Raw genomic sequence first — 14,796 nt, forward strand, 5'->3', positions numbered from 1 at the left:
GGATGGTTTAACATTGTAGTTGGAGTTTTCTCCAGTCCTGCCCAGCCCCACAGTCCCTCAGCCACTTATAAAATAATCACTCAAAAGCTTTAATTACCAATTGCATGGCCTATAGCAGGCTTCTTGCTAGCTAGCTCTTACAACTTAACCCATTTCTATTAATCTGTGTTTTGCCACATATTCCATGGCTTTACTGGTCTGCTGGCATCTTGCTGCTCCTTCGGTAGCTGCTGGCATCTCTTCCAACTCCACCTTTCTCTTTCCTGTCTCTCTCCTTTCCTGTCTGCCTCTAAGCTGCCTTGTCATAGGCCAAAGCAGCTTATTTATTAACCAATGAGAATAACATGTATTCACAGCATACAGAAAGACATCCCCCAGTACAACATATTAAAATCTGTCAAAATAATCTACCATATAAACAAACTGAAAGAAAAAAAGCACATGATCATCTCATTAAATGATGAAAAAGCCTTTAACAACATCCAACAACCTTTTATAATAAAAGTCTTGGAGAGATCAGGGATACAAGAAACATATCTAAACATAATAAAGGCAATACACAGCAAGCCAATAGCCAACATCAAATTAAATGGAGAGAAACTCTAAGCAGTTCCACAAAAATCAGGAATAAGACATGGCTGTCCACTCTCTCCACGTCTATTCAAAATAGTACTTGTGGTTTTATCGAGAGCAATAAGATAATTTAAGGAGATCAAGGGGTAACAAATTAGAAGGGAGAAGTCAAAGTATCACTTTTTGCAGATGTAATGATAGTATACATAAGCAACCAAAAAAATTCTACTAGCTGATAAAATACCTTCAGCCAAGTGGCTAGATACAAAATAAACTCAAAAAAGTCAGTAGCCCTCTTATATACAAATGATGAATGGGCTGAGAAAGAAATCAGGGAAAAATCACCCTTCACAATAGCCACAAACAATATAAACTATCTTGGAGTAACTCTAACCAAGCAAATGACAGGCCTGTATGGTAGTAACTTTAAGCCTTTGAAAAAAGAAACAGAATAGGCTATCAGATGACAAGATCTCCCATGCTCACAGATTGGTAGGATTAACATAGTAAAAATGGCCAAAATACCAAAAGCAATCTACAGATTCAAGGGATTCAAAGCAATTCCCATCAAAATTACAACATAATTCTGTACAGACCTCAAAAGAACAACACTCAATTTCATATGAAAAAACAAAAATCCCAGGATAGCTAAAACAATCCTGTACAATAAAAGAACTTCTGGAGGTATCACCATCCTCTGATTTCGCTGTACTCCAGAACTGTAGTAATAAAAATCAGATGGCATTGGCATAAAAACAGAAGGATTAATCAATGGAACTAAATAAAAGATCTAGATGTAAATCCACATAGAATTTTTGACAAAGAAGCCAAAATTATACAATGGAAAAAAGAAAGAATCTTCAGAAAATGGTAATGGCGTAAATGGATGTCAGCATGTAGAATAATGCAAATAGATCCGTATCTATCACCCTGCATAAAACTCAAGTCCAAGTGGATCAAAGATCTCAACATAAAACCAAATATACTGAACCTGATAGAAGAGAAAGCAGGGAATAACCTTGGACACATTGGCACAGGAGTCAACTTCCTGAACAGAACCCCAATAGTGCTGGCACTAAGATTGACAATTAATAAATGTGATCTTATAAAATTTAAAAGCTTCTGTAAGGCAAAGAACACTATCATAAGGATGGTTTACAGAATGGGAAAAAATCTTCACCAACCCCACATCTGACAAAGGGCTAATTGCCAAAATATATAAAGAATTCAAGAAACTAGACATCAACAAACCAAATAATTCAATTTTAAAAATGGGAGACAGAGATAGACAGTTCACAACAGAGGAATCTCAAATGGCTAAGAAGCACTTGAAGAACTGTTCAACATCCTTAGCCATCAGGAAAATACAAATCAAAACAACGCTGAGATACCATCTTACACCTATCAGAATGGCTTAGATCAAAAACACAATGGACATGCTCATGCTAGCGAGTATATGGAGTAAGAGGGACAGTCCTCCACTGCTGGTAGGATTGCAAACCTATACAGCCACTTTGGAAATCAATATGGTGGTTTCTCAGAAAATTAGGAATCAACCTACCTCAAGACCCATCTATACCACTCCTGGGCATATACCCAAAGAATGCTCTACTGTATCACAAATATACTTGCTCAACTACATTCATAGCAGCTTTATTTGTAATAGCCAGCAACTGGTAACAACCTAGATGTCCATAAACTGAAAAATGGACAAAGAAAATGTGGTATATTTACACAATGGAGTACTACTCAGGTAGACTGGAGGAGGGGTCTGGATAGAGGAAGTAGGATGGGAACAGGGGGCACCAGGTTGGGGGAGGATGGAGAGAGAGACTACTGGGAGAGACAACTGGAATCAGGGGGCATCTCTGGGATGAGATAGAAACATAGAGCACTGGAAAGTCCTAGGAATTGTAAAGGTGACACTAGCTAAGACTCTAACAATAGGAGATATGAAGCCTGAACCAGCCATCTCCTGTAATTAGGCAAGACCTTCAGTGGAGGGATTGGGACCTCTACCCAGCCATGTAACCTTTGACCTTCAATTTGCCCTGCTTACAAGATGTGCTGGAGTAAAGGTAGGGCAGAAATTATGGGAGTAGCCAATCAACAAATGATCCATCTTGAGACCCATACCATGAGAGGAAGCTCATCCCTGACACTTCCTGAAGGGCCAGGACCCAGAGACTGGACAGCCTAGACAGACCTAGAATAGAAGCAAACATGACTGGTAATGTTTAAAAAGTCAATGAAATGATTCCTAATGATGTTCTGTTATACTCGTGGATGGTTGCCTTGTCTAATTGTCATCAGAGAGGCTTCACCCAGAAACTGATGGAAACAGATACAGAGAACCACAGCCAAACACTAGGTGGAGCTAGGGGAATCCTGTGGAAGAGGGGAAAGAAGGATTGTGGGAGCCAGAAGGGTCAAGGATACTACAAGAAAACCCACAGAATCAACTGGGGTCATAGGAGCTCACAAAGACTAAACTGCCAGCTAAAAAACTTGCATGGGACTGACCTAGGCCCTTTGTACGTATGGTTGTGTAGCTTGGTCTTCTTATGGGACTCCTAACAGTAAAAGCATTAGCTATCTCTGACTCTATTGCCTGCTTTGGGGACCCTTTCCTCCCAGTTGCCTTGTCCAGCCTTAATAGGTTAGGAAGTGCCTGGTCTCACTGCAACTTGATATGCCATGGCTAGCTGATATACAGGGGAGGCCTGCCCTTTTCTGAAGAGAAAAAAGAGCAAGTAAATATGGGGGTGATATTGGAGGGTGTGGGGGAACTAGAAGGAGAGGAGAGAGAGGAAAACATGATTGGGCTGGAAAACAATAAATGAAGTAATTTAATTTTACAAAAAAAGATTGGCTGTGAAAATTCAATTCCCAGCCTCAGAGAGTATATTGCCATTAAAGAACACTGATTGGTAAGAAATAAGATCTGAAACTTTGGATGAGTTGTGTGGGAGGACCTTAGTAGAAAACTTTGAGCAGTCAGCTTCTGAATGATTTACCTCATCTGAGAAAGAAGTCTTTCCATCCTTAACAGATTGTGCATACTCCTATAATATCAATCTTCCCACCATTATCCCCTGGGAATTATTCCTTCTTTGTCTACTGATCCAGCAGAGACTTTTTCTGAAGGAAATATCAGGCATAGCAATCCTGATGTCCCTCAGTGCCCACCAACAGTTGCTTCTAGACCTATAATAAGATTATAAAGGCTCCTAGAGGTGAGATAGGAAATGTAGTCCATGATGAACTGTGCTACACCACTAAAGAGTTCAATGAATACATTATTTCATTCAAGCAGAAGTTGGAGGAATATATGTGAGAATGGATTTTAAGTGTATGAAGTAATGGAAAGAATATAAAACTGGATAAGGTGGAGTATCAATATGGGCCTACTGAATGGAGACCCTAAGTTTTATATGGAAGCTCATTTGGTAAAAATGGAGTATCAAAAGTTGTATTGGTTGACTGAAGCGTTTCTAAGATGGACTACTGAAAGGAAGGAGCTGGAGATGCCTGATGTCTCTTTGCTTAGTGATGATGAAGGGATTTTAAGGGGAAGGAAATTGCAATGCTAGGGAGATTGTTCTGTGTAAAACCTAATCCTTCTGTACTGTTTTGAATAAGAATGGCCCCCTTCCGGCTCGTATATTTGAATACTTATTTACCATGGAGTGGCACTACCTGAGAATGATTAGGACTTCTAGCTTTGTTGGAGGAAGTGTGTCAGTGGGGCTGGGATTTGAAGTTTCAAAAGCCCATGCCAGGTCCAGTTTCTATCTATCTATCTATCTATCTATCTATCTATCTATCTATCTATCTATCTATCTATCCATCCATCCATCCATCCATCCATCCATCTATCTATCTATCTATCTATCTATCTATCTATCTATCTATCTCTATCTCTATCTCTGTCTATGGATCAGGTTGTAACTTTCAGCTACTGCTCACACACCATGAGTGCTACCATGCTCCCACACACACAAACATCATTAGACTAACTCTCTGAAACTGTAAACAAATTCCCAATTAAATGCTTTCTCTTATAAGAATATCCTTGATCACTGTGGCTCATCTCTTCGCATCAATAGAAAGAACAGTAGCTAAGAAACCTCCACAATGAGAAGGCCCAGAAGTTGTGAAGTTCCCTTATGCTATAGGGTACAAAATGGGGAAAAGAAAACAAGCACATTTGGAGAACTTTGTAGTTACTGTTTTCATTGTACCAAACCTTAAGAGTCATAGATTCTACTGCCCAATTAAATAAATTAAATGTAATGGGTTTAACTGGGCCCCAGAGAATCACCAAAGTCAAGATGAACAAAGTTGTACAAATGAGAAGCACAGAAAAGCAGTATCTTTTTTTATTTTATAATTTAATTTAATTTTACATATCAGCCATAGATTCTCCTGTCCTCCCCCTCCCGCCCCCCTTGCCCCCACCTTCCCCCCAGTCCACCCCCATTCCCATCTCCTCCTGGGCAAAGACTCCCCTGGGGATTCAGCTCAACCTGATAGATTCAGTCCAGGCAGGTCCAGTCCCCTCTTCCCAGGCTGAGCAAAGTGTCCCTACATAAGCCCCAGGTTCCAAACAGCCAGCTCATGCACTAAGGACAGGACTGGGTCCCACTGCCTGGGTACCTCCCAAACAGTTCAAGCTAATGAACTGTCTTACTTATCCAGAGGGCCTGATCTAGTTGGCAGCCCCCAACTGGAAAAGCAATGTCTTAATTGTCTAAACTATAATAGACAAGCACAGGTAAAGTATTTTGATGCTGGCATGATTCTGGATGCTGGAACTTTGATACTGACTGATGAATCACAGTGTTTCCAGGAATGACATACATTAAAAAAAAAAAAAAAAATAGCCGTACATTGGCTATTCTCGGTTGTCAACCTGAATGCTTCTGGAATTAACTAAAACCCAAGTTCTGGGTATTCCTGTGAAGGATATTTCTTGATTGGATCATTTGAAATGGAAAAACTGACCCTGATCTAGATCTTTGAAGCAGAAAGATCCACCTTAAATCTGGGCCACCTCTTCTAGTGGCAGCCTATGTAAAACATGGAGGAAGAAAGCGCTCCTCTTTGCCTGCTTTCCCTCCCTCCCACTGGCAAGCAAGTCCTTCACTGGCATTAGAGCCTACTTCTTCAGCTTTCCAATGGGTACTGAAGACCAGCTGAGACATCCCGCCTCATGAGCAGAACTACTGGATTCTTGGACTTTTCAGTGAGACATAGCCACTATTGGACTAGTCAAACCATAACCTTCAAGCCACTCTAATGCATCCTATGTTTATATAAATAGATTCTTTGATTGATTCTGCCAGTTCTATTTTTCTGGAGAACCCTAACTAATACATATTTGGGTACCAGAAGTGGTTCTAGAGCTACACAGTGTAAGAATGAAATTTTTAAGTATCTAGAAACAGGATTTTCAACTTGCTAACACCTATAGTTGTCTCTTCTAGAAACTTGGAGATCACTAAAACCCCATGGTGCAAACTATTTAACAAACTTATCATTACATTTGGTTATCCTACTTCACCTATTCTGAGAAGCAAGGAATGTGGTGACTCCATGTATAAAACTTTTGAAAAATTGTGAGAAAATTTTGAAAAAGTATGGGATTTTGGTTGGTTGCATCTCTGAATAAATTTACAAAGGAAAATAATGAGCTCCATGATAAAATTAACCAGTTTCTAGCATCACAGGAAATGGTGACAAAGGATAGCAATGAACTTAGTGATAAAACTGACTAGCTCCAGATGTGAAAAAAAAAAAAAGTCTGAATCTTTCTAAGAGTGCCCTGGAAGAGAATCTTCTCTCCAGCAGCCACAGAGCACAAGTCTCAGAAAATCATACTGAAGCCTTCATTCTGAGGTTGGCTAGATTACAGTGAAAATTCAAGTCCCAGCCTCAGAGGGTGTTGACAGTTAGAACAAGTACATTAATTGGTAAAGAATGGGATTCTGTAACTTAGGATGGAGGTGTGTGGGAGGACCCTAATGAGGCTAAGAACTTTGAACCCTTGGATTGTCAGATTTTCTTACCTGAGGAAATAGTCTCTCCACTTTCAGCAGAGCCAACCCCCATTTCCACCACCTGAAGCATTGCCTTTTCCACCTCTATCTGAAAAAAATCAATCCTTCATTGTCTGCTAAACCAGCAGAGACTTTCCCTGAAGGAAATGCCAGACAAGGCAATACTGATGTCCCTCAGGGTCCACCAGTTACCCCTAGACCTATAAGCAGATTTAAGGCTAAAGGGGAGCTAGAAAGTATAGTTCATAGGGAGGTATGCTACACTACTAAAGAACTTAATGAGTGTTCTAATTCCTTCAAAGAGAAATCTGGAGAATATGTGTTGGAATAGATTTTAAGTGGGATAATGGTAGATGGTACCCTGAATCAGGCTGAGTTTATTGATAACGGCCCTCTGAGTAGATTCTAGGTTTAACATAGAAGCTTAAGCAGTTTTTAAAATGTGTCAATTTTTTCTTTGAATGTTTGGCTGAAGTATTTGTCAAAAGATGGCCTACTGAAGAGGAGCTGGAGATCCCTGGTAGTCCTTATCTTAGTGTTGATGAAGAGAATTTGAAGGCTCAGGGAAACTGCAATGCTAGTGTGGGTACTCTGTGTAAACTCTGATCCTCTACAATGGGAAGGCCCAGAAGAAATGCCCTCCACTAATCCTATAAGATGCAAAGCAGTGAGAAGAGCTTTGTGACCAACCACCTTTTCACCTTGTGCCAGACCTTAGGGTCAGAGATGCTGGTGCTCAGCTGGATGAATTAAATGTGATAGGTTTAGTTGGGCACCAAGGTAGCAAGGTCTAGGCAACACTGAGTCCCCCAAAACAGGTTTATCATAGCTATTGCAATGGGCAGCATAGGCAAAGCAATATCCATAATGCTCTAACCCATCTGGCAAAGTGATTTTCATGGTTGTATGATTCATTTGGTACTGGCTAACTAAGTCATGGTGTTTCTAGGCATAGATAAGAAATCTACTGCATTTTTGTTTGATTTGTATAAGAAAACAAAAATAAAACAACAAAACCCTCTCAAATGAAAGAAAGTCTAAATTGGATCATGACAGGAGGAATTCTTGATACACAAACCAATTTCCAGATCTAAACCATGGATGCAGCCTTATCCTCATGATTAGTTGACTGAGAAGAAGAAGAGCAGGCCCTGGTTTGCTGATGGTTCTGCATGTTATACAGGTACCACCCAGAAGTGGATAGCTGCAGCTTTACAACTTTCTGGGACAACCCTGAATTATACAGAAGTAAACTAAGTAGCAAAGGCCAACTATTGGACACTGATTTATTTAGCATTTTGTTTACAGCACCTCTTGTACTGCCTGTTTGCCAAACATGACTTTACTCACTACCTGAAACAGTGGGCCACAAGTCTTAACAACCTGCTGACTATCATGGCGGCATGTGTAAAATCTTGCTTGCTTGCCTGCTCCACCTTGTGGTTTTAAAGTAGAAAAGGAGACTACAAACCGGACCCAGCATTCAAGCCTTTCAGAAGCTGTCCTGGCTTCAGCCCACTGGTGACATCTCTCTTCCACTCTCAGTGGTGTCAGAGTGCTTATTCCAGAAAGATTCCCACAACACTTCTGGAGGCCCCAGCTAGATCTCCTTCCCTAAGACACCAGTTGGTCCAGAGAAACTGATGTTCCCAGGCCTCTGCCCACCAAAGGTCTATAAAACTGGGAGGCACACGCTCCTGTCAGGGCTTCAGGGACCCTTCTTCCAGTGACCAAGGGAATTGTGAGCCCCAGAACCAGAGTCTTGGAGTGGAAGAGCAGGAGGTCCAGACTAGGTTAGAGCCATTTTGAGTTTGATCCCCTTGCAGGAGATTGCATCTGAAGCCTCAATGGGATACTGTGGTGGAACTGGTCTCCAGAGAAATAGACTAGTAATTTAAAATGGGAGTGTATAGCTTCTGAGTTTGTGATGAATGAGTATGCACATACTTGTAATGGACCCACAGCTCTGTGGCTATGGCTTCTCTGAGGTCATTTCACCTGAGCGAGCACTCACCTCCCATAATAGGAAATGATCAAGAACAGTGATAGATATGTGGCCCTAAGGTAAGATCTCTTAAGTTGCCACAAGGTAGCAAGCCAGACAGGCACCTGCTTTAGGAAGAAGTTGGACTTTGCCCCACGCTGTGCACCACATGGGGCAAGGCACATATAAACTCCCCTAGATCCTGGTTAGGGAATTTTTCGTATCATGGTGTCTTCACAGACCCAATGTGAGACCCACACAGTCATGAAAAAAACTGTTAAGCCTGAAGAACCAAGAAAACATCCCCATTAGCTTCCCCAGAGAATGGAATCTTGCACATGATCCCCCTTACTGACTGGCTCCAACTGCCAGTGCCACATTGGAGCCAAGGCAGTCACAAGACCATCTGATCTGGCCCCTTCTGAGGTATCCACCCTGATGCAATGCTCACCAGCCTCCACTAGCAAGCCAACTCTGTTAGCCTCTAGTCCACTGCATTCTAGGGCAAGCCAATTCCAACGTGTCAACTGTGGAAAGTCCCAGGCCCTCCCCTCATACAAGAAGATCGTAGCTATGTTATCTGGCCATATACTTGTCTGAAGAGAAGGGAGAGTCCCTCCATTATTGCAGAGAAATTATAGAAGGTATTTTTCTCCTCATGGCCAAACTTCAAGGACAAGCTACTCACCAATTCAGATATGGGATCTTTTACTGATGGGGTCTGAAGCACACAGCGGGGAATAGCCCTTCACACCAAGCCCCTCATATGTAGGGAGAAAGGGGACTTCTTACCTCAGTACAGTGGCTTGGACAAGAATGTCCCCCAGAGCCTCATATATTTTAATGCTTAGACATCAAGGAGTGTTACTACTTGGGATTGGGAGGTGTGGCCTTGTTGGGGTAGATGTGGTCTTGTTGGAGGAAGTATGTGACTGGGGTGGGCTTTGAGGTTTCAGGAACCCAAGACAAGACCAGTGGCTCCTCCTTCCTGCTCCTGCTGATCCAGATGTAAAACTCTCAGCTCCTCCAACACCATGTCTGCCTGTGTGCCACCATGCTCCCCATCATGATAATAATGGACTAAACCTCTGAAACAGTAAGCTAGCCCCAGTTAAATGCTTTCCTTTATGAGGGTTGTGTGGTCATGGTGTCTCTTCATAGCAATAGAACATTGACTAAGACACCCAAGGGGCAAAAAATATTATAACAGAGACCTAATCCTTCAGCACCTGGAAGCTTTTGGAGGTCTTGGTTATGTCACCCCTGCCAGATAAACACAAAGAGCCAAGGTAGAGTAAGTCAGGGAAACTGAAAGACCAGGCAAACAAACAGGATGCTCTCTATGAAGATGGCCAGCGGTCCCCTCCCATTGGCCCAGAAGGTATGTTCACACTCCTGATGTCCCCAGATCTTCTTCATATAAGACAGGAAAAAAAATGACAAAGTGATATTAAAAATCAAAGAAGAAGGCTGGTTTTCACAGATTAAAAAATAATTCCTAAGATGACAGCTCCCAGCCTAATCCAGCAAACTCACAAAGCAACCTGTCTGGGGGAAAAAATGCTCTACAAGAATTGTTGCAAAGATATTTGGTGTTCCTGAGGTTGCCAACACTGACCCAACAAACTAGCAAGGTCTGTCCACAGTGTGCTTGGAACAGTCTCAAGCAGGGACCCAACATCTCAAACTGACACACAAATACAGGGACTTACCATTTAAGCATCTAGGAGTGGGCTTTCCTGGCATTCAGCCCAACAGAGGGCTCCTATACTTGCTGGGTATGAGAGATACCTTCTTAGGCTACATAGAAGCTTTTCCTACCTGCACAGAGAATTAACTTGAAATTGTGCACATGGTACTGCTGCGGACCGGGCCTCAGTTGGACTACCAGACTGAGGGAGAACGGGATTGAAGGTACTCAGGACAGCAGAGAGTCGGCAATGATAGACAGACACAGACACAAGATGCTGTGAAACAGTTGCATTTTTACTGAAGTGATCTGTGGTTTATAAATAGTCAAATGAGGAACTGATCATGAGGCAAACAGCAAGGCAGAGATACACAGTGTCTAAATTAAACATAAAAGCCCCAGGATTTTTAGAAACATCATGTCCCCTCCCGTGAGATATCCTATAGTGGTCAGGCCCTGTCTAGCAGCTCTCTGCCAGAGTACGTCTCATGGGACAAGTTGTTCCTTTCCCTCAAGTAGATTATTAAACTTAGTTACATAGTCCATCCCAAAGATTTTTGCCCATCTCGTAATGTGTGGCTGTGTAGAGCTTAATATTCTAGATCTTGTCATTCTATCATAAAGGCACCAAGGCTTTCTGTTTCTAGCTAATCTCTCCATAAAAGGCAATGAACTCCATCTGACCCTTTTTCCATCATGATTTACCCTTCTCACTCCTTTTGAATCATATTCTCCTGTAAATGGAAGGGGCTCCAGGTAATTCCCATGCCTGGGATGATACCGTGGAGGAGTCCACCATTCGTCCTTAATCAAGTACTGTACAAATTCCCTGTCTCTTTTAGTGGGAATTGCCAGTGCTGCTAACTCTTTTTCCCTGGAATCCTGATGACTTGAGTGGAGATTGTCTATGTGTAGTTAGATTTTCCTGCCTGGCCCAGTCAGGACAAATCTCTCTTTCCCACCAGTCCCATAGTCGCTCAGACCCAACCAAGAAAGCACACAGAAACTTACATTGTTTACAAACTGTATGGCCATGGCAGGCTGCTTGTTATCTACCTTTTCTATCTTAAATTAACCCATTTCTGTTAGTCTATACTTTGCCACATGGCTTGTGGCTTACCAGTGTCTTTACATGTTGCTTTCCATGGCAGCAGCTGGCGGTGTCTCTCCAGTCTTCTACTTCCCAGAATTCTCTACTCTCTTGTCCCGCCTATACTTCCTGCCTGGCCACTGGCCAATCAGAACTTTATTTACACAGAGCAATATCCACAGCACTTCCCCTTTTCTTTTTTTTTAAGGAAGGTTTTAACTTTTACATAGTGCAATTACATATAACAAAACAATTATCAAGCAAGAATTACAGTTATAATATTAAAGAAGATATCCTATCTATCTTATATTTGTGAGTCTAAGGTTTTATATCTAACTTATCTTTTATCATAATTGAGGAAATTATAACTATCTAGTCTTCAACCACATCAAAGACCTCAGAAGGATATAATATTACCTGAGAACTGGGAGAAGGATGCAAACATTTTTCAGGAGTCTTGCAAGAGTAGACAGAGACAGCTGGCAGCCTGGACAGTCACCTAATGTTCCTTTGTAAAGTTGGGGCATTTGTCTTCAGCCCACAGGTCTAGAGTCTCTCAATCACTTCTATCAGTGTCCTGTAGAATGTCTGGCAGTTTCCTCTGCGAAGCAGGAACCTGAAGGACAATTTTGTCAAGCAAAGTTTAGTGGTCACCTTTCTATGGGTCCTGCATGTCCAGTCAATCAAGCAGTCCAGGCAAGAACAGTTTCTTGCCCAAATGGCTATTTTTGCAAAGGTGAAGATAAGATATGAAGTGTCTTTAATGCCCATCCTCCTCTCTGAAGTAAATTGGTGCTGCCAGGAGCAGACATGTCTCACTGTCCAGAAAGTCTAAATTTTAAAAATATTTTAAATGCCATATTCTGTAGGTCTTTGAAGTATTTGAAGATTACCTATCTGTCTGAAATATATCTATGTATACCTAGAAGACTTAACTAACAGGGCTACGAGTATGATTATCATAGATGACTAATTATTAATCTATTTTTAATTATTCATTACAATTTAAATGAGCTATACAAACATAATACCTTAAACATGAGTAGAAATATGCACACAGTATAACAAAATTAACTTTAAGTTTGTATCAATAGACTAAAGTCTATACTGATGTAAAACATTTTAAACAAGTTGTTGCTCTTTAGAAGTAAGTTCCTTAAACTACTCTTTTATCCTATTATATCTATATCATATCCCCTTTTCTTCTTTAGAAAGAGATCGTGTTTATAATCAATCTACTTTAAAGAAAAATATTGGTTTTTCTCTGTCCCACACCAGAGGGCTCTTCTGATTTGGGACACAAGAATCTCTTAACCTTTTCTTTTAGCAATATGGCTGGGTTTAGAGAAGGAGTGAGCCAATTCCATCTCCAAAGCCAGCTTGATAATTTTGGGAATGTGGGCGTAGTTTGTTTTACTACTTCCTGCTGGAGGGGGGCACTGTATCTTATGGGGACACAAAGAAAATTTTAGGAGTATGGAGTAGTCCATTAGGGTGAACCTCTGAGCCAGTTGCCTTGAAACCATTCTGGATATCGGATCATCTGGGCCATTGTGTCATTGGAGACCTTTCAGGTGGTCTTGGCTGATCAAACCTGTAATATTTTCTCACTTTGAGTGGTGGACTCACTTATCATGAGCTCTGCTTGTTCAATGCCATCTAGTAATTTTTTTTATACTCTTGGGAGATTTTTTTAACTCTTGCTTGAAGGCTTGGGCCAACGTGGGTATTGGCAATGTTTCATTATTATCAGGAACATCGAGAGGCCGTTTAGGGCCTGGCAGTGTGCAGAAGGAAGAGATAGTGATGGCGCAGAGAAAGAACAGTGCTCCAGTCATTCATTTTGAGGGACAGCGTCTTCGTGGAAGTCCTTGGCCAGAAATTCTGCCGTGTGTACTGTGTAGGGCACATCGCACACCCTGTAAATGTGGTTCCTCTTTTTGAGGTCATGTTTAGTCACCCACCTCCAATGCTCCCACAGGACCCAAAGGACTTCTGAGAGTGTGGACACACCCACCTCACTGGTTCCTGAAAGACTTAGCTGACACTGCACGAAGGTCACCCACCTCTCAGATCTGAAAGTTGTAAATGTCATGCCATGGATGCACCACACTCATACCAAGGCAGCTGTGGACCTGAGGTGACAGGTCTGCTCCTGCTCTGCCTCGTGGTGTCCTTCCTAATCCAATGGATGTTCATTTAAGACACTTTCCCACTCAGCCTCTCTGATACTGTCACATAAATTACTCTGGAGAATAAGTTTGCCCCAGGGAAATTCCAATTCCTGAACACCCGTCAATATAACTAACTAAGCCTGGAAGGGTCCTGCCTTACTCCTTCAAGTGGTGTTTCTGAGAAATAGGCCAACCATAAATCAGAAAAGAAACTCTCCACATAATATTATAGTAAAAACACAGACTCTACAGAGCAAAGAAGGGTATAAAAACTGCAAGAGGAAGGGGCAAAGACACATATAAAAGCAAGGCAATCAGGTTAACATCCAGTCATTCACAGAACCTTTAAAAGCCAGATCTTAGAAGGGTGTCTTTCTAATGCTAAAATACCACAACTTCCAGGCCAGTGTATTATACTCAGCTAAATTATCTGTCATAATTGAAGGATAAAAAAAAAATCTTTCAGTGATAAAAGAAGACTAAATTTGTTTATGGTCACTAAATTAGCTCTATAGAGTATATTGGAAAGAATACCTAAGATTGTAGAGAATAATAAACACAAAAAAGAGGCCCTAAGAAAAAGTAAATAATATTAGGACAGCTAAGCTAATGAAGAATAAGATAACATCACAAAAGGAAAATTATAATGTGAATCAATGTGCATCTTTTAACAATTCTGTTTATTAATTGTTTTGATTACTCTTCAATAAAAAATAACACAGATTAGCAGGTTAGAGAACATGATCACTTATTTTTCCTGATCCAGAAAACATTCTTTATCAGCAAAGATAGATACCACCTTAGTGTAAAAAACAAAGTGGAAAAAAGGTATCCCTTTTTTCCCAAAGTGGATCTAGAAAATATATACATAGCTATTCTAAAAAGCAGACAAAATAAACTTCAATGTAAAACTAGTCAGAAGAGGTAAAGAGGGCTACTTCATACCCATTCAGAGAAGAATCTATGAAGAGGAAACTACAATTCTAGAAGATGGAGAGAATGGCTGTCTTTGAGAACACTTGTTTCTCTTCCAAAATACTTGTATGTGATTAAGCACAAACACTCTGTCTCACAACTATTTATAACTCCAGTTCCAGGATATCTGACATCTTTTGTCTTCTATGGGTACCAGACACAGACGGGGTGCACAGACATACATGCAGGCAAATCTGCCCATACACATAAAATAAATAGAAATGCATAAGTAAATAAATAAATTAAAA

The sequence above is a fragment of the Onychomys torridus genome, chromosome 12 (assembly GCF_903995425.1).
Source record: "Onychomys torridus chromosome 12, mOncTor1.1, whole genome shotgun sequence".
Classification (NCBI taxonomy): Eukaryota; Metazoa; Chordata; class Mammalia; order Rodentia; family Cricetidae; genus Onychomys; species Onychomys torridus.